The sequence below is a fragment of the Bos indicus x Bos taurus genome, chromosome 6, assembly GCF_003369695.1.
Source record: "Bos indicus x Bos taurus breed Angus x Brahman F1 hybrid chromosome 6, Bos_hybrid_MaternalHap_v2.0, whole genome shotgun sequence".
Taxonomy (NCBI): Eukaryota; Metazoa; Chordata; class Mammalia; order Artiodactyla; family Bovidae; genus Bos; species Bos indicus x Bos taurus.
Window position 1 is genome coordinate 90,056,720 of NC_040081.1, and position 21,988 is coordinate 90,078,707.

Genomic DNA, 21,988 nt, shown 5'->3' on the forward strand with positions numbered 1-21,988 from the left:
CACAGATATTACTTTGCCAACAAAGTTCCGTATCATCAAAGCTATGGTTTTTCCAGTAGTCATGTATGAATGTGAGAGCTGGACAGTAAAAAAGACTGAGTGCCGAAGAATTGATGCTTTTGAACTTTTGTGCTGGAGAGGACTCTTTGAGAGTCCCTTGGACTGCAAGGAGATCAAACCAGTCCATCCTAAAGGAAATCAACCCTCAATATTCATTGGAAGGACTGATGCTGAAGCTGAAGCTCCAGTACTTTGGCCACCTGATGTGAAGAGCTGACTCACTGGAAAAGACCCTGATGCTGGCAAAGATTGAAGGCAGGAGGAGAAGGGGACGACAGAGGACAAGATGGCTGGATCACATCACCAACTCAATGGACATAGATTGAGCAAACTCTGGGAAACAGTGAAGGACAGGGAAGCCTGGTGTGTAGTCCATGGAGTCACAAAGAGTTGGACACACAACTGAGCCACTGAATAACAACAAGAGCTCTCTCCAGGAAAATCAGATACCAAGGGAACATTTCATGAAAGAATGTGCACAATAAAGGACAGAAATGATAACGACCCAACAGAACCAGAAGAGATTAAAAAGAGGTGGCAAGAATACACAGAAGAACTATACAAAAAGGTCTTAATGGCTCTGATAACCACGATGGTGTGATCACCCACCTAGAGCCAGACATCCTGGGGTGTACGTCAAGTGGGTCTGAGGAAGCATCACTACGAACAAAGCTAGTGGAAGTGATAGAATTCCAGTTGAGCTATTTCAAATCCTAAAAGATGATGCTGTTAAAGTGCTGCACTCAATGTGTCAGCAAATTTGGAAAACTCAGCAGTGGCCACAGGACTGGAAAAAAATCAGTTTTTTTTCCAATCCCAAAGAAAGGCAATGCCAAAGATGTTCAAACTACAAGATAATTGCACTCATTTCACATGCTAGCAACATAATGCTCAAAATCCTTCAAGCTAGGCTTCAACAGTATGTGAAATGAGAACTTACAGATGTACAAGCTAGATTTAGAAAAGGCAGAGAGGAACCAGAAATCAGATTGCCACCACTTTGTTGGATCATAGAAAGAAGCAAGAGAATTCCAGAAAAACATCCCCTTCTGCTTCATAGACTACTAGAAAGCCTTTGTGTGGATCATAGCAAACCGTGGAAAATTCTTTCAGAAATAGGAGCACCAAATCACCTTACCAGTTTCCTGAGGAACCTGTACGCAGGTCAAGAAGTAAATTATTAACAGAACTGGACATGGAACAACAGGCTGGTTCAAAATTGGGAAAGGAACACAAAACTGTATACTGTCACTCTGCTTATTTAATTTATATGCAGAGGACATAATGTGATATACTGGGATGAATGAATCACAAGCTGGAATCAAGACTGCTGGGAGAAACAGTAAATTCTAGAATGCTACAAATCCCATCTTCGGGGCGGGGGGGAGGCGGGGGGGAAGGGATAATACAAAAAGAAGTATACAAGATAAAACGTGTTGTGGATCTAGGGGAAAAAAAAACTTCATATCAATTCATACCACCACTGGTAAACTATTTATTGAGTATTAAAAAGAGTATAATTAATTTTGTAATTTTAAAACACTTTAAAATTTTCACTTGTTTTTTGATAACCATAACAGATATATGTTATTGGTTCGAAAACATGGCTCTAAAATAAAGATCGAAAGTGTGAAAATTAATTTAGCACTACTAGCAGAGCAAAAATAATCTGACATTATGCCTACATTAGTGACAATTTATTGTTAAAATCTTGAGTGTGCTTAAATATTACCAATTAATTGAAGATAAAGTTGAGCAGGTGGAGTAGGGGAACAGACTAGTAAAGTTCTACCATGCTGGAATTTAAAATGAGCAGCTACACAGAGAAACAAAAATAAAGAAACTTACTGCCTAGATACAAAGGTACAGTGGAATTTTGTTTCCAAGAGGTAATTTTAAAAATATCTGGTATACTTACCTGATACAGTACTGTTTTTTTTCTGATAGCCTAATGGCAACCCACTCCAGTACTCTTGCCTGGAAAATCCCATGGATGGAGAAGCCTGGTAGGCTGCAGTCCATGGGGTAGCGGAGAGTAGGACACGACTGAGCAACTTCACTTTCACTTTTCACTTTCATGCATTGGAGAAGGAAATGGCAACCCACTCCAGTGTTCTTGCCTGGAGAATCCCAGGGATGGGGGAGCCTGGTGGCCTGGTGTCTGTGGGGTTGCACAGAGTCGGACACGACTGAAGTGATTTAGCAGCGGCAATGTTAAATTAATGGTCTTGAAACCAAAAATGTAATAATATACTGAACCCCAACTGTGGAACATCAGTTCATATGCAGTCATTAAAATATTGTCAAAGGCTAAAACCATAAGGGGAAAAAATGAAATACAAAATTTGCAACTAAAGTACGATTTCACTAACATGAAGGGCAATGTATGCACTTGGACAGGAAAATGAAATTAATTCTTTAGATCTACTACTGCAAAATAATGATCAGTGTAGAATACAATACAAAAGATAAGGTTATCCAAGTGAAATACTTCTGTGTTCCTTTAACCCTTTTTAATCTTAGGGATCTCTGAAATGGCACCTCCGTTCTCTACTCAGTAATAAAATGGCTCTATCTACACATGATCATAAAATCTAGCTATACTAAACTGCTAAACACCTAGCTGCACCTCAACCATATATAAGTATCAAAGTGAGTGAGTGTTAGCTGCTTAGTCGTGCCCAACACTTTGCAACCCCATGGACTGTGGCCCACCAGGCTCCTCCTTGTCTGGGTATTCTCCAGGCAAGAATACTGGAGTGGGTTGCCATTCCCTTCTCCAGGGGATCTTCCCAACCCAGGGCCCAAACCAGGGCCCTCCATATTGCAGGCAGATTCTTTTATGACTGAGTCACCTGGGAAGCCCCTTAAGCATCAAAGTGCAGAATTGAAAATTCACTCTTCAAAGACCCTGGAATATTCTGACCACCATCTATAAGGAGTGATGAGAACTGCAGTATCTTTAACTCTAACAGTTGGGGATGGGGAATTTCAGTTATTGCAACTAATTACATGAAATTCCATCACAATTTAATACTTAGAAGAAAAAAGTCCAAAATAAAAACTGCTAAAAAGTTGAGACCCCATGTTATCTTGTTTTTTAAAAAAGAAGCCAAAAGAAAATGACATTTTGGAAAACAGAAAAAATTCTACAAAAATAATTTTTCAGTATTGTGAAGTTAGAAGTAGTACTCTATCTTGCTTTCTACTAAAAAAAAAAGTAAGATCCTATAAAGAGGATGCAGTTTTCTTATCAAAAACTATGTTACCAAAGGCTATGTCTATGCTAGGACAGAACTTATCTCTACTACTGAATAATTATCCCACCCTTTCCTCTCTAGAGCCCCTCACTCCTGGCTGGCTCACACTAGTCACACCCAGGTCCATTGTCACTGAAGCAAGGACTGCAATACCCATTCTTAACAGCTAACCCCATATCAAAATTGAAACCTTTGGAACTACCAAAGGGTCTCTATTTAAAATGACTTGACCAATCAAAACAGCAATGCTTATCTACTGAAAGCAGCAACCTTCAATTTGTTGTGGCACCATGAAATGAAAGCATCACAAACAAGATCTAAGCACCAGTCACAGAAATAAGAGATAGCTGTGGATTAAGCCTTTTCTTTCAGAGGGCCCCAAAGGTAAGGAGGTGAGTTTTTAAATTCAGAAAGTATTAAAAGTGACCAAGCACTGAAGTGGAAATGCTGCCCCACAAAAATTAGTGTGTATTTATATTATGCTTTAAGGCAACCTTAAACAAGTAACCTACACATCCCTTTACCTCCTTCAGATAGATAAGATAATAGCTTCATTTACAGAAAAGGAAGCCACAATGTTAAGAGCCTAAGGAAAGTAGTTCAAAGTCCCCCAGTTACGAGAGAGAGCATTTGAAACCTGGTCTCCTCCCTAGGACAGTGATGTTTTCATTATATCTGTTTAAGAACTACCACTTTTGAAGACCATCCCAGGATGCAAGAATGTAAAAAAAAATTAAAGTCCAACTGTTAGTTTATTTGATACTGCAGGAAGAAGTTAAAAGACAAAAGACAGTAACATAAAAGGAAATCCACAACAGTCATCCCAACATACCTACAGTATCAACATACGGTAAAATATCTAGAATTTAAAAGATAAAAATAAGCTGAGGGACAGCCATCAAGAAACTGATTACATTGCTGCTCAAGCCAGTCCAGAGTTCCAGGAGATGGAACTTGTTTGTTCTGTCAGCTTTTAAATGTTTCCCGTGGAAAGAGTCATGTCTGTGAATTAAATTCTACTGAATTTAAGTTCAGGAACAACCCTCTAGTTTGTAATTATCAAAACCAGCCTTGAAAAGGGGTCATTCCTCACCTCCATACCCACTCAGTATAAAATATGTTGGGAAAAGTCTTACTTAAAGCAATCAAGGGAAGAACTTTCAATCCTGATAATGGGCAATTAACAGCAATAATTCTTCAGGACAAGGAAACTGTTAACCTAAAGACACTACTGGTAATTATATATTTTCAGTAACTAACCGATAGGGAGATTTTCTTTTTATTTTATTTTTTATTTTATTTTATTTTTTAAACTTTACAAAATTGTGTTAGTTTTGCCAAATATCAAAATGAATCCGCCACAGGTATACATGTGTTCCCCATCCTGAACCCTCCTCCCTCCCCATACCATCCCTCTGGGTCGTCCCAGTGCACTAGCCCCAAGCATCCAGTATCATGCATTGAACCTGGACTGGCAACTCGTTTTATACATGATATTTTACATGTTTCAATGCCATTCTCCCAAATCTTCCCACCCTCTCCCTCTCCCACAGAGTCCATAAGACTGTTCTATACGGAGATTTTCATTAAGTGAACTGTGGATAATGAAAATAACCTACTACCAACAGTGCCAATACTATTCAAACTCAAGAGCTTTCTGGTAGCAATTCTCCTCACCTACTAACTACTCACTCACTCGACTACCAAATTCAAGACATTTACTTCTCCTTCCATTTTTGGTCCCTATCCACTCCACAAGCATTCTGGTTCTTTCCTCTTGCTGCTGCTGCTGCTGCTAAGTCGCTTCAGTCGGGTCCGACTCTGTGCGACCCCAGAGACGGCAGCCCACCAGGCTCCCCCGTCCCTGGGATTCTCCAGGCAAGAACACTGGAGTGGGTTGCCATTTCCTCTTGCTACTCACTGACAAATATTTCAACCCTGAATATTCAACAACTTGAACTATAATAGCTCCTAAATAGAAAGAAATCTATTTGAGGTCCTTATCCTCCCTTCAATTCCTTGCTAACTTTTCAGAATTAAACAGCCTCAAGAGATGAAATCATAACACATGTTTTCTCTTGGCTAATCCCAAATATTTAACGGGAAAATAACATCACCAAAGAAACAACACATTTCAGTTTAAACGAATCATACCGTCTATTTTCTGAGACCAGGAATTTTGGACATCAAAAGGACCACTGGATACTAACAGGGCCAAATGTTTACTCTGAAACTTTGTTCACATGCCTAAGGCTATATTAACTGCCAAATATGGAGCTAGACAAGGAATTCCCACTTTCTTCCCCTCTAATATAGGAGGCTCCCCAAACTGCAGTTAATGTTTCACGAATCCAGGTACATGCAATGCTAACATTTGAAAGACGAGCACGAGCTGCTAAAGCCAGTATTTCGACACAAGTTATTATCACAACAATCATATGGGGACAAGACGGAATAACTTTGCTATTATTCCAGCTTCGGTGCACGTGTATGGTTTTGTTTTTGTTTGATTTTTCAGACAGCAAAGGCATTGACCCTCCAAAAAAAAAAAGTTCTGTTAAGAAACTAGGCATACCTTGGAGGGAAAAAAAAATTGATCTATGCGGAAAATTGTAGCTGCAATCTACACTCGCCCCAAAGCGGCACAGGGCCATCTTAAGAAATCTGCCTTTAGAGATGCAGGTAAAATTCGATCAGATGCAACTAACAAAATTAACACAACCTAGGGACGCTATGTTCCTCCCCTTGACTATCCTTCCCACTCTCCCCAAGAAAGAGATGGGAAAAAATAAATAAACCCCCTCCCCAGAGCAAACATCTCTTCTATTCCTGAGTCAGTAAGAGATCGCCTGCATAAAAGGGCACGGAGAAGGAACACGTTATATATAGCCCGGGTTTCAGAACTCGTCCGGGATAAAACCGAGGCGGGTCAGAGACCGCGGAACACCAGGTACTGGGTAAGCAAAGCGGCGGCTGCTTCAGACCCGGATTCTGTTTCCGTGCAGAGAAATGGTGCCCGGAGGCCGCTACTTTCGCATCTGCGTCGCTTCTGCCTCCGCCGACACAGCCTCTTTTCCCCTCCCCCACGGGCGGGGCGGCAGCGGCGGCCTCCCCGTTCCCGGGGAACCGGGAGTAAGAGCCACAAGAGTCGGGGACGAGTGGGGGGCTGCGCACCTGAAAACACATCTCCGGCAAGCCCACTCCCCTACGTCCCGTCCGAAGCCTCTATCAGCGCGCCTTTGGGAGCCGCTGCGTCCCCTTACCCAGCTCGCCATCTCATCCCCAACCAACACCGGCCCCACCTGTGCCCTCGGAGCCCTCTGTCCGCACGACGCGCGCCGGTCACCTCCCTGCCCACGCGGCCTCCCACCCCTCACCTGAGAGGAAAGGCTCGGCTTCTCTCACGCACACACCAGCAGCGTAGGCAGCCGGCAAGAACAATGTCTCTCTCGGCCTCAACACCTCCGACACCGGGGCTCACGTAAAGAACGGTTGCCGCGGGCCGCTGCGCGCGACGGGAATGTCCCCTTCCGACCACCACACCGACCGTCCTTCCCGGCCCCCGTACACACCTCCAACCAACAGCGGCGGCGGGTACGTCGCGCGGAGGTCAGCGGGAGAGTCGCCGAGGACCGGCTGCAGCAGGTTCTTCTCACTCGCCGCCCCCTCCCTCTGACAAATCTCAAGCCTAGGAAGCCGGAGAGCCGAGAGCAGGTTCCGCTCACAACCACCTCTTCCCGGGCGCCAGGCGCTGCGGCGAGCGACAAGGAACACGGACGTCCCGCCCCCTTTGCCGCCGCCCCCTCTTATTGTTTTACCCCTGCCGAAAGGGCTGGGGAACCCCCCAGCACGGCTTCAGCCAATCAAGCATCTCCTCCGCGAGCTGGACCCAACCTTCTCGCGTCCCTCTGCGGAGCACGCGCAGAACGCCGCCGCGCTCACGTACTCTCGCTCCCGGAAAGCCGGGGAACCGGAACCGGCCTGAAGCCGGGGCGAGAGTCCGCTGATTTGACGTCACAAGGAGGCTGCCTTTCTCCGGCCCAAAGCTCGGGCCTCGTCGCCCTTCGAAATCGCGGCGTAACAGGAGCCGGGTGGCTGCAGCGCTGTGCTTTTTGCGCTGTGCCCCTTTGGGGACTGATTTTTCTGGTCCTTTTATATTATTAATGTTAAGGGGGAGAAAATGTAGTGATTCTTCTTTCTGAACTAGGTATCTGCAGGTTGCTGCTCTAGACGAGCATATAATGCAGTCAGTGGCTTTAGCTGCTTGCACCGTAAACTCAGCCTAGGAAATGGAGGTTTTTAAGCTCCACGGAGAAGGGCACATCCGTTCAAACAGGTTTAACGCAACATACATTATAGGGCCTACTGCATTCTAGGTACTGGGATGTAGAAAAAAATACGACGTGGCCTCCACGGAGAGGGGGGCATTCTATTTCTTTGTGTGCCTGTTCAGTGTTCAGGCGTTGCTAAATACATGCTAAGCATTTTATATGCCAAAGCAGCTAAAAGGGTGAAATCCCAGGAGATATCAGGATTACAGCCCTGTCCTAGATCAGACTTGGCCCCGGGGACATAGCTGAGAAAACACTAGACACCGACTCTCATGACCTTGATTCATGGAAAAAGCCAAATCTGCTTACAGTCAAGGAAGCCACTTTGCACCTTAGTTCTGGCAATGTTTCTCAGGGACTATCAAGACAGCTGAGGAATTTTGGAAAGGAGGAGCTGAGGAAACGGTGAAAGAAATAAAAGGCAATTAGGAAATGCCCATATACAGATAAAATGTAGGGATACACATTTAAGCAGTTTTCTTCACAATCCTATTAAAGCAATTTAAAGGTTTTTTTCACGTGTGAAAACAGGTTTACGGGGCAGTGCCAACATTTGAACCTTCAAAATCTACACTTTTAGGTTGCTCAATCATTTTGTTATATGCAAAATACATGGGCTGTCACTTTTAGGAAGTTAACTTTGACATGGTTTTCCTTAGAAGTAGCATAATACATTAAATGCATATTGCCCTTCATATCTAATACTTATGTACCAGCCACTCATCTACTTTAATTGTTTAATCCTCACAATAACCCTATAAAGTAGTTACTATTTTTATGCCCATTTAACACATGAAGAAACTGAGGCTTAGAGAGGTCAAGTGACTTGCCCAAGGTCACCAGCTGCTACTCTGGTGGAGCTGGGATTCAAACACAAGCAGTCTGCCTTTTTTGTACACTCCGTGGCATGCCCTTTACCACAAGCTATTAAATATTCTCATTGTACCAACCTTTCTATTGGTTGACATTTCTGTTTCCAGTTTGAAGCTCTTATGCACTTTTATTCTTCATGTGCTCAGTTGCCAAGTTGTTTCCAACTCTCTGCAATCCCAAGGGCTGTAGCCCGCCAGGCTCCTCTGTCCATGGGACTTCCCAAGCAAGAATACTGGAATGGGTTGCCATTTCCTTCCCCAGGGGATCTTCCCCATCCAGGGATCAAACCTGCATCACCTGCATTGGCAGGCGGATTCTTTACCACTGAGCCTCCAGAGAAGCTGTGATTTTTCACCAGGTACAAAAATTTCTCTAGATCTGTGATTATCAGAAATCAACATGCATCAGAATCACCTGGAGAGCTTGTTAAACCACACAATGCTGGGTCCCATTCTCAGGGTTTCTAATTCAGCAAGTCTGTGTTAAGGCCTGAAAATCTGAATTTATAATAAGTTACCAGGCACTGCTTGCTGCTCTAGGAACCACACTTTAAAAACCACTGATCCATGGGAGGGATGTTCAAGAGGGAGGGGACATATGTATACCCATGGCTAATTCATGTTGAGGTTTGACAGAAAACAAAATTCTGTAAAGCAATTATCCTTCAATTAAAAAATAAATTTTTAAAGAAATAGAAGATTAAAGACAAACTAAAAAAAAAAAAACCACTGATCCACACCATGGGTTGGCAAATATACACTGTTAGGGGCCAGACAGTAAATGTTTTAGGTTTGGAAGCCATAAATGTTCTCTGTTACATATCCAACCTCATCTGCATTTTAAAATACTTTGAAAATGTTAAAAAATATTCTTAGCTCTGTCCATGAGTGCTCAGTCATGTCTGACTCTTTGCAACCCCATTGACTGTAGCCATCAAGGCTTCTCTGTCCACAGAATTTTCCAGGCAAGATTACTGGAGTGGGTAGCTATTTCCTACTCTAGGAGATCTTCCCGAACAAGGGATCGAACCTGAGTCTCCTGCATTGGCAAGTGGATTCTTTACCACTGCACCACGGGAAAACCCATTCTGAGCTCTTGGGCTGTGTAAAAACAGGCCTCAGACAAATCTTGCTCAAAGGTTTAGTATATCAGTAGGTGGAGTTATTGGGAAAAATGATTCCGTTATCTTGAATTTTTATTGAAATACCTGAAACTGCTTTCCTAAATCATTATTTTTACTTCGTAAATGTCTCTCAAGACTGTGACCTTTGAATATCTCTCCGTACTTAGAGCTGCTACCTGGATTCAGGCCCCCTTTCATCTTTCCAGAATGATTGCAACAACCTCCTAAGTAAGTAATCTCCCTGTCCTACAGAAATAAACTCCATGAAATACTCACTCCTCTTCAGGCAGTATGGCAAGGAGACAAGTATAAATGTATTCATTCAAGGGCTCAAGTCAAAAACTTCTGTTTTTCTTACACCACACAGCAAATCACAGTAAATTTCTGTTCCCTCTACCTTCAACATTTTTCTAGATTAAACACTTCTTACTACTATCACTGCTATTATTGTAGTTCATACCACCATCGCCTACTGCAGCAACCTTTTATTTAGTCTTGATGTACTGCTCTTATTTAACTATGGTTTAGCCTCACAGCAACCAGATCCTTTAGAGCTATAAATCAGATAACATTCTCAAAACTCTTCAAAGGCAGCACAATAAAATCCCAAGTCCTTACCATGCAAGGTGTCCCTAATTTAGTCCTCACTTATTACTTCCACGTCTTTTCTTACTACTTTTTCTGTCATACACCTCAGTCCTTCCTTTGACACTTCACATTCCCACCCCAGTGTGGGTCTTGGATGTGAACCTTCATCAGAATTCTGTGAAAAATCAAAATAAACTACATGTACTGATTTCCCAGAGTACACTGAAATACTTCATTCAGGCATTCTAAAAAATAAACTAGGCATGATTTTCCCTTACACAAACTACCCTTCGTAGAATTTCAATTAACCTTATACTGCTTAAACAGTCTACTAGCTTGTCTAAACTATTTTGTGACTATTTTGCACTCTATAGTATATATTTCCTATGTTCTCTTCTAGGTTATTTTTTTACAAATAGTTCATCAAATGGTAACCTACACATTGTCTGGCAGAGTGTCCACTCAGTAATAGCCTATAGGGTTCATTCATTAATTTCTCAATACATTCATTCAGTGGCCACTGTTGAGTGCTATCAAGCAAAGCACTAGGCTCGAGATGAGGCAAAAATAAGCATGTTGTCTTCAGGAAATTGGGAGGCGGGGGAGAGATAAAGCGAGAGGAGAAAAGAGAAAAACGAAAAGGTAGGGAGAGACAGGAAAAGAGGGAGAGTCAGAGAAAAACAGGAAGGAGGGAGGCAGTGACAACAGACAGTCCTGTTAGGTGACACTACACTGCTACTGCTGCTGCTGCTGCTGCTGCTAAGTCGCTTCAGTTCTGTCCGACTCTGTGCGACCCCATAGACGGCAGCCCAACAGGCTCCCCCGTCCCTGGGATTCTCCAGGCAAGAACACTGGAGTGGGTTGCCATTTCCTTCTCCAGTGCATGCAAGTGAAAAGTGAAAGTGAAGTCGCTCAGTCATGTTTGACTCTTAGTGACCGCATGGACTGCAGCCCACCAGGCTCCTCCATCCATGGGATTTTCCAGGCAAGAGTACTGGAGTGGGGTGCCATCGCCTTCTCCGGACACTACACTAGGGATACTGAATAGCAATGTGTACTTCATCTTCCTAACCTTCATTGAATTTTTGAATTTATAATTTATTATCTGATATTTTCCCTCTCTTACACACACACCTTGAAAGTTCCACAAAGAGATACTGCTATTTGCTTCTCCAGTCCAGCACTCGGTACTGGCCCACTGAAATTGCTCCCTAAATTGCTCCCTAAAGTAGCTGACAAAGCCTTGTGAGAGCAGAGGAAGGAGAGCACCAAAAGAGAAAAGAGAGCACCACCACTACTGGACTTCTAGTAGCTTTTATACTTTTGCCCTAATTTCTAAAACAGTTTATGATTTTTATTCTTTCTTGATGAATAATAATAGTTTTTAGACTGTGGATTTTTCCCTTGCCTATAATTTAGGCAACATCCCAGAGGTTTTATTCATTACTATTATATTCTAAATATAGAAATATATATTTCTATTCTAAATATATAAATGTATTCTAAATGAGCTTCCCTGGTGGCTCAATTGATAAAGAATCTGCTTGCAATGCCAGAGACCCAGGTTCGATCCCTGGGTCAGGAAGATCCCCTGCAGAAGGGAATGGCTACCCACTTCAGTATTCTTGACTGGGAAATCCCATGGACAGAGGAGCCTGGTGGACCGCAGTCCATGGAGTCGCAAAGAGTTGGACACGACTGAGCAACTAACTCGTACTCTAAATTGTCTGGAAGTATATAGTATCTCTTCTTTGATTCAGTTATGGTTTAGAGAGAGTTGAGATTGTCTAAGCAGTGTGGATTTTTAAACACTTTATTTTTCCTTGCTTTAGTGCTTGTAGTCTGTGAGTATGGTGTGTACATTTCTGTGCTTTGTAGAATTTGTTATTTTCCTTTGTGGTCTAATAGAGGGACAAGTTTTGTAAGTTGTCTATAAAAGTCTAGTTCTATTGAAATATTTTTACTGTTTTTTAATTTCTTTTCATCTTTCTAATAGTTTTTACCTTTTTAACTTTTTATTTTGGAATAATTTCATAGATCTGAAAATTTGCAAAAATAATAAACGGATACCCGTCACCTACATTCCTCAAATGTTAGTATTTACCACATTTGCTTTCTCATTCTCATTAATTCTCTTTGGCTTGTCTCCTATAGGTGGTCAATTCCCTGAGGACACATTTCAATTGCTCCTGCCTTATCCTGTGCACACATAGTGCTGTGCTTACACACTGGCACTCAGTGATGGCTCCTGAACAAACAAATCCAGGAGTATCAAAGAAACCTGCAAGTGGTTATTATGGATACTCTACCAGACAATTGATAGAGTGTCATGTGACCTCCATCCATAAAAAAGCATCTAGAAGAGGTTCTAGTTGAAATTTTCTTTGGACATTCTTTACCCTGAACACTTTAGTGTTATTTCTTAAAAGACTAGGACATTTCCTTCTATATCCACAATACAGTTATCGAAATCAGGAATTAACATTTATACACTACTATAATCTGAGTGAATGAGTGATAGTCGCTCAGTGATGTCTGACTCTTTGTGACCCCACAGTCTGGAGCCTGTCAGTCTCCTCTGTCCATGGAATTCTCCAGGCAAGAATACTGGAGTGGGTTGCTGTTTCCTTCTCCAGAGGATCTTCCCAACCCAGGGATCGAACATGAGTCTCCTACATTGCAGATTCTTTACCATCTGAGCCACCAGGGAAGCCTATAATTTATAGACATTCAGATTTCATCAACTGTCTAATATCAAAAGGAAAAATTGTTTTCTAACCAGGATACAATTTAGGATTACAAATGAATCTAGTTATCATCTGTCACCTTAGTCTTCTGTAGTCTAAAGTAGTTTCTCTGTCTTCTTTCATGACCTTGATATTTTTATTATTATTTTTTAAATATTTATTTATTTGGCTGTACCAAGTCTTAGTTGAAGCATGTGGAATCTAGTTCCCCACCCAGCGATCAAACCTGGGCCCCCTGCATTGGGAGTGCAGGGTCTTAGCCACTGGACCACCAGGGAAGCCCCATGTCCTTGATACTTTTAAAGAGTGCAGGACAATTATTTTGAAGAAGGCCCCTGCATTTGGTAACCTATGTTGTTTCATGGTATTTAGATCTAGGTTATGCATTTTTGGCAAAAATACCAGGGAAGTACTGTTCTGTCCTCAGTGCATGATGGAGGCATGTGATGTCCATGTGTCCTATTACCAGTGATGTTTGCTTTGCTTGGTTAGTGCAGTGTCTGAAGGAATTCTCCACTATACAGTTACTATTTTTCCCTTTGTAATCAGTAAGTACCTTGTGTAGGCGACTACTTTATGAGATTATATACATATCCCATTTATCATCATACTTTCACCCAGTTTTAGCAGCCATTGATGACTCTTGGCCGAGTCAGTTTTTGTAATAGTGGCTACCTAGTCATGATTTTTCTAATTCTATAATTCTTAGTTATGACCAACCTAGATAGCATATTCAAAAGCAGAGACATTAATTTGCCAACAAAGGTTCGTCTAGTCAAGGCTATGGTTTTTCCTGTGGTCATGTATGGATGTGAGAGTTGGACTGTGAAGAAGACTAAGCGCCGAAGAATTGATGCTTTTGAACTGTGGTGTTGGAGAAGACTCTTGAGAGTCACTTGGACTGCAAGGAGATCCAACCAGTCCATTCTGAAGGAGATCAGCCCTGGGATTTCTTTGGAAGGAATGATGCTAAAGCTGAAACTCCAGTACTTTGGCCACCTCATGAGAAGAGTTGACTCATTGGAAAAGACTCTGATGCTGGGAGGGATTGGGGGCAAGAGGAGAAGGGGACGACAGAGGATGAGATGGCTGGATGGCATCACCCACTCGATGGACGTGAGTCTGAGTGAACTCCGGGAGTTGGTGATGGACAGGGTGGCCTGGCATGCTGCAATTCATGGGGTTGCAAAGAGTTGGACACGACTGAGCAACTGATCTAATCTGATCTGATCATTGTTTCCACATTGATCAGCTGCATTTCTACTATAGGGAAGACCTTTTCTTCTTTCTCATTTTTAAAAATTCTTTTATTTATATCAGTGTGAACTCCCAGATTCCTATTTGATAATCCATTACTATTAATGTTTATTTTCATGCTCATGTTTCCCCCATTTGACCAGTGGAAGCCACACCAAGTTAGTTCTCGTGTGTTATAGATTTTAATTGCACGCTATTTGGTGCATAAAAATAAACCACTATATCTTTTCAAAAAGTGAAAGAAAACAAAAAGTCACAAGGGCCTAAGAGAAGACAATGGCAAGTAGAAAATAAATTTAGAAATATATAGGGGGCAAAAATGTGATGATTAGGTATGGCAGGTAAGGGAAAAGTTTAGGATAGGTTCCTTTGCTGGATTTGTCTGAGTGACAAAAGAACCACCATTAATATTCAGTGAGAAGGGGAATACAGAACTTTGGGTTTCTTCTATCCATATGGGTATATAAAATATTATACTAGCTACTTCATTCAATACTTTCTGATCTTAATGCCACCTTAGAAAGATCTCTGACCACTGAATCTAAAGAAGCCCCCGTCACTTTCCATCTCTTACCCTGCTCTACTTCTGTTAATAGCACTTACCACTATCTGACATTCTATTTATTTTTGGTGATTTTTTTTTCGCCCGTGGCTTGTGGGATCTTAGTTCCCCAACCAGGGATCAAATCCAAGTACTTAGCAGTGACAGAGCTAATCCAGTGGATTCATAACCACTGGACCACCAGGGAATTCCCAATCTTTTGCTGTATGGCCTCTCCAATAAATCAAGTTCCATAAGGACTCAGATTTTGTCTGTTTTGACCAATGCTATATCTGTGCCACAAAGGAGACATTCAATATCAATTCATAAATAAATAAACGTGTATGTGTGTGTGTATGAAGGGAGAGAGGGATGGGGGGATAGAAAGAGGGAGAGAGATGGGATCATAATTAACATTGTTTTGCGAGACATTATGTTTTTTTCTTAACAGTGTAACTGGATATCACTTTATATTGCTGCTGCTGCTGCTAAGTCGCTTCAGTCATGTCCGACTCTGTGCGACCCCATAGACGGCAGCCCAACAGGCTCCCCCGTCCCTGGGATTCTCTAGGCAAGAACACTGGAGTGGGTTGCCATTTCCTTCTCCAATGCATGAAAGTGAAAAGTGAAAGTGAAGTCGCTCAGTCGTGTCTGACCCTCAGCGACCCCATGGACTGCAGCCTTCCAGGCTCCTCCATCCATGGGATTTTCCAGGCAAGAAAGAATACTGGAGTGGGGTGCCATTGCCTTCTCTGCACTTTATATTATTAGTACTTAATTCTTTTCAATGGTTACATAGGTGAGGAATGACATCCTAAGCTTAGAGACTTTAAGCTAAATTACAAAGAAAATTATGAGGATGGAATCAAAATAAATATAAGCTACGTAATAACACATTTCTGCTACAAATTTGAATCAAAAGGACTAGTAAACTTCATAAGAAATCAGTATGAAAACCTAACCAATAGATATGCAAAGTATGTCCCATTTATAGAAAAAAAGGAATTAGCATTAAACATATATGAAGAGCTGTTAAATGGAAACAATGCAAACCATAAATTGGCAAATATTTTTAAATGAAAACATCCAATTTTCAAAAAAAAGATACCTTGTACATTTTTGTCACAAGTAAATATTAATTCATGCTTCTAAAAAAAGAAATTTAGCAAGACATACCAAAAGCTTTCAGATATCTATACTTTTTGGGTCAATAATTCTACTTCTGGGTATTTATTCCTCCTAAGATATGCACCAAGAAATTCACTGTGATATTATTTATTATCATTTAAAAACTGGAGGCATCTTAAATATCCGATAATAGTGAATGGTTAACTATGACACATATCCTTGACACATATACATCAAAAGCTATAGATTTAAATATTTAAGAATATATTTTTATGTTATATATTTATATTTTAGTATGAAATCAAACATGTTTATGAATCAATCTTAGGTTAAAAAATACAGTTGATACTTTGGTTGTTTTTGTTTTGTTTTTTTAGGTAAGAAATGGATTTATTCAGATTCAGAGAGAAGCGCAGTCCACAGACGAGTGTGGGCCATTGCAGAGGGCAAGTGCGGCCAGTTTTGGGTTTTGTTTTTTTTTTACTAAAAAAGGAAAAGAGATCCAATCACCATCAGCAGGTGAATTTTTTAGAAGAGTAAAATTATTAGAATTATATTAACTGATGCTGATTTTTATTATAGACTCCAGCATAAAATACTTCACTGACATTATACTTTATAAAGTTTTTTCCTTTACATCCTCTCATTTCAATCTTATTGGTCTTTGAAGATCAAACAATTCCATTACCACAATTTTGCTGATGAAGTGGGTGTTTAAGAGATGACTTTACAAGCATGTTTAAGGACCACACACTTATTCTATATAAGCAAGATAGGACCCAAAACTATGAAGACTAGGCATCAGAAGGGAATCAAATCCAAATCCTTAAAGGATTCTTAGTGTCTTTACTCATCACAATTTTAACCTTTCAAGATTTACATAACATTTAACCTTTTGAGACATACATAACAAATGTCTTGGACCTGCTACCAATTCAGTTAGTAAGGAAGGATTAGACTGCCAGCAGTATAGTCTGGGCTCTGGAGCCAGGCTGCCTGGATTTGCATCCCAGCTTCATCTCATTGCTTGCTAAATGTATGACCTGAGTATATTTCCTCTATATGACCTTGGACAGGATGCTTAACTTTTCTGTGCTTCAGTGTTTCTCATCTGTAAAATGGGCCATAAATATCTACCTTACGGTCTTCCCTCATGGCTCAGTGGTAAAGAATCCACCTGCCAATGCAGGAGACACAGGTTCAATCCCTGGGTCAGGAAGACCCCCTGGTGAAGGAAATGGCACCCCACTCCAGTATTTTTGCCTGGAAAATCCCATGGACATGGAAGCCTGGCAGGCTACAGTCCATGGGGTCACAAAAGAGTCAGACATGACTTAGCAACTAAACAACAGCAATGGTATCGACCTTACTACAACATTATAAAGATTAGATCTGTTAATAAAAGCCAAACACTTATACCATTCCTGGCACATGGTAAATGCTCAATAAACATCAGCACTTCATGTCTGGCTCATGAAAAAGTAAATGCATCAATTGCTTTCAGCTGATTCCTTTTTCACTGCTCACTGCTTTGCTCCGAAGGAACAACTTAAGAGTTGTATATAGCATTTTATGGTTTTCAAAACACTTTCAAAACATTACCTCATTGCAGTTTCACAAGCAATTCACAAAGCAGGCAAGCTGCACAAGGCTAAAAGTGGCCAATTTAGAAAGAGACCCCAGAGTCCCCCATGGCTAATTTAGTGCCACTAAATGATGAACCCCCTTAGCCTTGGATCAAGCCTTCCTAATTGAAAACCGGTTTCTCAAGAATTTCAGGACTCTCTTGGTGCAGCTGGCTCCTTTACAAAGCTTTTTGATGCAAAGAGAAATCTACTTTGGTGAGTAGGATAAACCTCATTCCTTTTAAGGAAGAAGAGGGAAAAGACCATTATGGACTGAAGAACAAAATGTTCATTTCTCCTGAAATCTTTCCATCCATTATCTTTGTGAGACTGGGACAGGCTAGGACTGAAGAGATGTTCTTCCTCTCCATTCAGGCATTATATGTGAAAGTGTCACACATACATAAAGTGCATAAAAAACTTGTGCACCCTGCCCATTTGTTGTTCAGTATAAAATGTAAATAAATGACTGCTATAGATGCTGGATTTTCAGCCATGTAGCTGGTTTTGATCACTAAAGTCTTCAAGTAGAGGAAATTCTAAAAGCTACCAAGCTTGACAGAATAAAGGTTGCAAAGTCTTGAGATAACTTCCTCAGAATTTAGAGACAATAATCTCATCATAAATCAACACCTAAAGAAATAGGCTTGAGATTACAAAAGTAAGCCACCCTGAATAATGGTTTGTAAATTCTAATGAATTCTATCCAATGCTCAGAAAGTCATGATGACAGCTAAAATCGCCTCAGGCTAAGTGATCTAAGCGATATAATAATACTAACAACTAAAGATAATATAAATAAAAGAAGAGTCATCTGCCCTGAGTTGCCTGGAGTCCAGAAAATGATGACTTTGGAAAGAAGCTTCATCAGTGTTTATCTTGCACTGTTCAGGGTAGACTATATTTGGCAGACATTTAGCCATCTCAGGGCTACAGGCTGTGTTTAATTCTTCAGGACTTTGGCTCAGACAGTAAAGAATCTGCCTGCAATATAGGAGACTCAGGTTCGATCCCTGGGTTGCAAAGATCCCCTGAAGAAGGGAATGGCTTCCCACTCCAATATTCTTGCCTGGAGAATTCCATGGACAGAGGAGCCTGCTGCTGCTGCTGCGTCGCTTTAGTCATGTCCGACTCTGTGCGACCCCATAGATAGCAGCCCACCAGGCTTCCCGTCCCTGGGATTCTCCAGGCAAGAGCACTGGAGTGGGTTGCCATTTCCTTCTCCAGTGCATGAAAGTGAAAAGTGAAAGTGAAGTCGCTCAGTCGTGTCGGACTTTTAGCGACCCCATGGATTGCAGCCTTCCAGGCTCCTCCGTCCATGGGATTTTCTAGGCAAAAGTACTGGAGCGGGGTGCCATTGCCTTCTCCCAGAGGAGCCTAGTGGGCTACAATCTGTGGGGTTGCAAAGTGTCAGACACAACTGAGCAACTAATACTACAGTCTGAATATGAGATGCCTTGAAGGTATCCAGGCTTTCCTTGTGGTTCAGCTGGTAAAGAATCTGCCTGCAATGCGGGAGACCTGGGTTCGATCCCTCGGTTGGGAAGATCCCCTGGTGAAGGGAAAGGCTACCCACTCCAGTATTCTGGCCTGGAGAATTCCATGGACTGTATAGTTCATGGGGTTGCAAAGAGTTGGACACGACTGAGCAACTTTCACTTTTTTCTTTTGAGGTTATCTACCTCTCACTAAGCACTCCGACCCAGAGGAGGGTCCCTGGTCAGTGGATATTCTGTTTACTGGAAAGGCGTATCTGCTTCTGTGAAAAGGCATTCTGGGGTCATTAATCAGTCTCCAACGGATTGAGTGTCAACTCCTATCCCTGAGCCAGATTTCCTCATGGAGGGATGAGGGGCAGAGAGAGGTTGTACCATAAGAAGCCAGAGCTGAGGACCAAATCCTCCCCTTAAATACAGAAGGATGAAACACATGGGATCAAATCCCTTTTTCTTCACTGACTAGTTTTGTTGACACTGGTCAAGTTAGTTTATTTCTTTGACCTTTAGTTTCCTCACGGATACATAGCCAACTTTAGGGGACTTCCCTGGTGGTCCAGGGGTCAAGACTCCGTGCTTCCACTGCTGGTTCAGTCCTGGTCAGGGAACTAAGATGCTGAATGCCACACAGCATGGCCAAAAAAAAGAGCCAACTTTAGGGTTGTTGGGAGGATTATTTGTAGTGTTTAGCACAGTGTCTGGCATGGTAGGTGTAAGAGTCTGATTCCTGTTATAAAACTGAGGCAGATCTTCAACAACAGGGGACCCCAACACAGCACTTCACAAAGTTAGAAACAGACACTAGCCCAGGACCACCCTCCCTCCTTCCAATCTTCATTCTCCTCTTGGGTCAAATACTTGGTTTGACAGTGCAAACAAACCACAGTAAAAGACTTCGTCTTAAGTAGACAAATTCACGAGGAGGAAATGGATACCATACCTTTGAAAGCAGTTTATTCAACTAGTCTCTTTCAACAACCAGGCTACAGAATTATTCAGGGCAGTAAAAAGCCAACTGTATGCAAAATAAAATGCATTCATCAGCAGACAGAAAACTTAAAAAGTGGTAGAGCTGGTGTGAAACTTCTTCTCATTGGAAAAAGATCATCATAAAAATCAGGTAGCTGATACACAGTGAAAGTATTTTGGCTTTCTTCTGCCTTAGCCAATTGAGCGCAAAATACAGCCAATTCCTCATGCAAAGTGTCAGCATCAGCCCTTAATTTCACCCACACATTTCCAGGTATGACCACTTCCTTGTGGGTTCTTGGCTTGCTGAACTCTTGGCTTCCGGCAGAAGAACACGCCTCTGAGTTTTAACCTCAGCAGGAAGCATATAAGAGGTTTATGATTAAGGCAATAATCTTCCTCACAATGAAAGATTTGTCCTACCCTTCTGGCCAGACCATCAGCCTGACTTATATATATAGATATATATCTACCCTTCTCCTTCCAGGTTGCAGCTCTGACATCTGACTTGTTACCTTGCACTCTCTGGGTGAGCCCTGACAGTGGAAATACATTTCCAGGGTCCTGGCAGCTGGCTCAAAACTGACAGAAGCTCTCAGTGACATTCTCGTATATAGCTGGGCTTCAGAGATCCCAGACCTGATCCCTAACTCCAGAGCCAGGACCCCAGATTACTCAAGTTCTGGTGATGACCTGAAAAGGGAATGGCAACTTAAAAGTTATTGACCAAAGGACTTCTATGCACACGAAAGCAGACCCAGATAAAGTGTGTTCATAAGAGCAATAATGTTGGAAACAGTTTTTCCCTAAGCCACCAAGAGTTGTAGAAAACCCAAGGAACTTTCAGCCTTTTAAATGTCAACAAAAGAGTAATAAGAGAGTTTGGAGGCTTCTCTATAAGCAGAGTTGGGAAAAAATAAAAAAGCACTAAGAAAGACTGTTTCAGATTAAGTAAATGTGACTTCCTTAAATGCTGCTCATAAACCAGAAGTTTTTAATCTAAGTCTCAGCATATTTTGAGGGGTGGAGATAGAGGATGTTTAGGAAACCATGATTTTGTACATATGCGTGCATGGATCTTTTTTGCCCGGAAGGTCCACATTGCATTGCCTTCTAAAATATATCTAACTTAAAAGGTTAAGAACTAATGATCTAAACCACATTCTTCTTCAGTGTGTATCATGGTAATAATGAGTTGTTTATTTAAAAGAAGGCTTTACAATATAAAGAAGCTATTCTCATTCAAAAGCCATATTTAACTAAAAGTCTATGCTAATCAGTGACTTTAGTTTACCACATGAAGGGATGCTAAACTATTTCCTGGTTTTGATGTTGACTACAGTGAGACAGGATGTCAAATTGGGGGAGATGGGGTGACAGTTGCACAGGACCTCCCCACATTAATCTATCCTTATTTTATTGCAAAATCAAACAGTTAAAAATTTTAAAACATAAGTTCTGGAATCTGGAGGAGATTTGTTCTTAAACCCAGCTCTGCGTTTATAACTTGCACGATGGTGGAAAAGTTATTAAGTTCTCTGAATCTGTAAAAAGGCACAATTGCAATTCCTATCTCATAGACCTGCTGGTACAGATATAAACTATTATGATTACTGTTAGGGCAAATGCTCACAGCCTGGATATCAGCCTTCACTGGGTGACAGGTACATGGTTTTCATATATGGTTGTTAAAGTGGAAATTGTTGCCTTTGGTGTAATCTTGGAAACAAAAATCCTTAAAGTGGCAGTAAACAGCATAAACAAGGAACTACTTTTCAGAAATCAGAAGAAAGAAAATCTAGTTTAACAAAGACCATAGCGAAAAGTGAAAGTATTAGTCACTCAGTCGTGTCCAACTCTTGAGACCCTGCCAGGCTCCCCTGCCCATGGAATTCTCCAGGCAAGGATACTGTAGTGGGCAGCCATTCCCTTCTCTACGGGATCTTCCCGACCCAAGGATTGAACCTGATTCTCCTGTATTGCAGACAGA

At 41.6% G+C, this 21,988-nt stretch overlaps 1 protein-coding gene across 8 annotated transcripts in view; it reads right to left on the bottom strand.

Moving 5' to 3' along the window:
* G3BP2 (G3BP stress granule assembly factor 2) overlaps nt 1-21,988 on the bottom strand; it is a 92,849-nt gene that overhangs the window by 30,193 nt on the left and 40,668 nt on the right. The window contains exon 1 of one of the 8 annotated variants that reach the window (XM_027544769.1): nt 6,893-7,137. The exons of 4 other annotated variants lie outside the window; for them this stretch is intronic. The gene's annotated coding sequence lies outside the window, so the exon portion shown is untranslated. Of the gene's footprint in view, nt 1-6,697; nt 7,138-21,988 lie in introns of those variants that run through there. 3 more of the 8 variants (XM_027544768.1, XM_027544771.1, XM_027544775.1) reach the window with 3 other exon arrangements.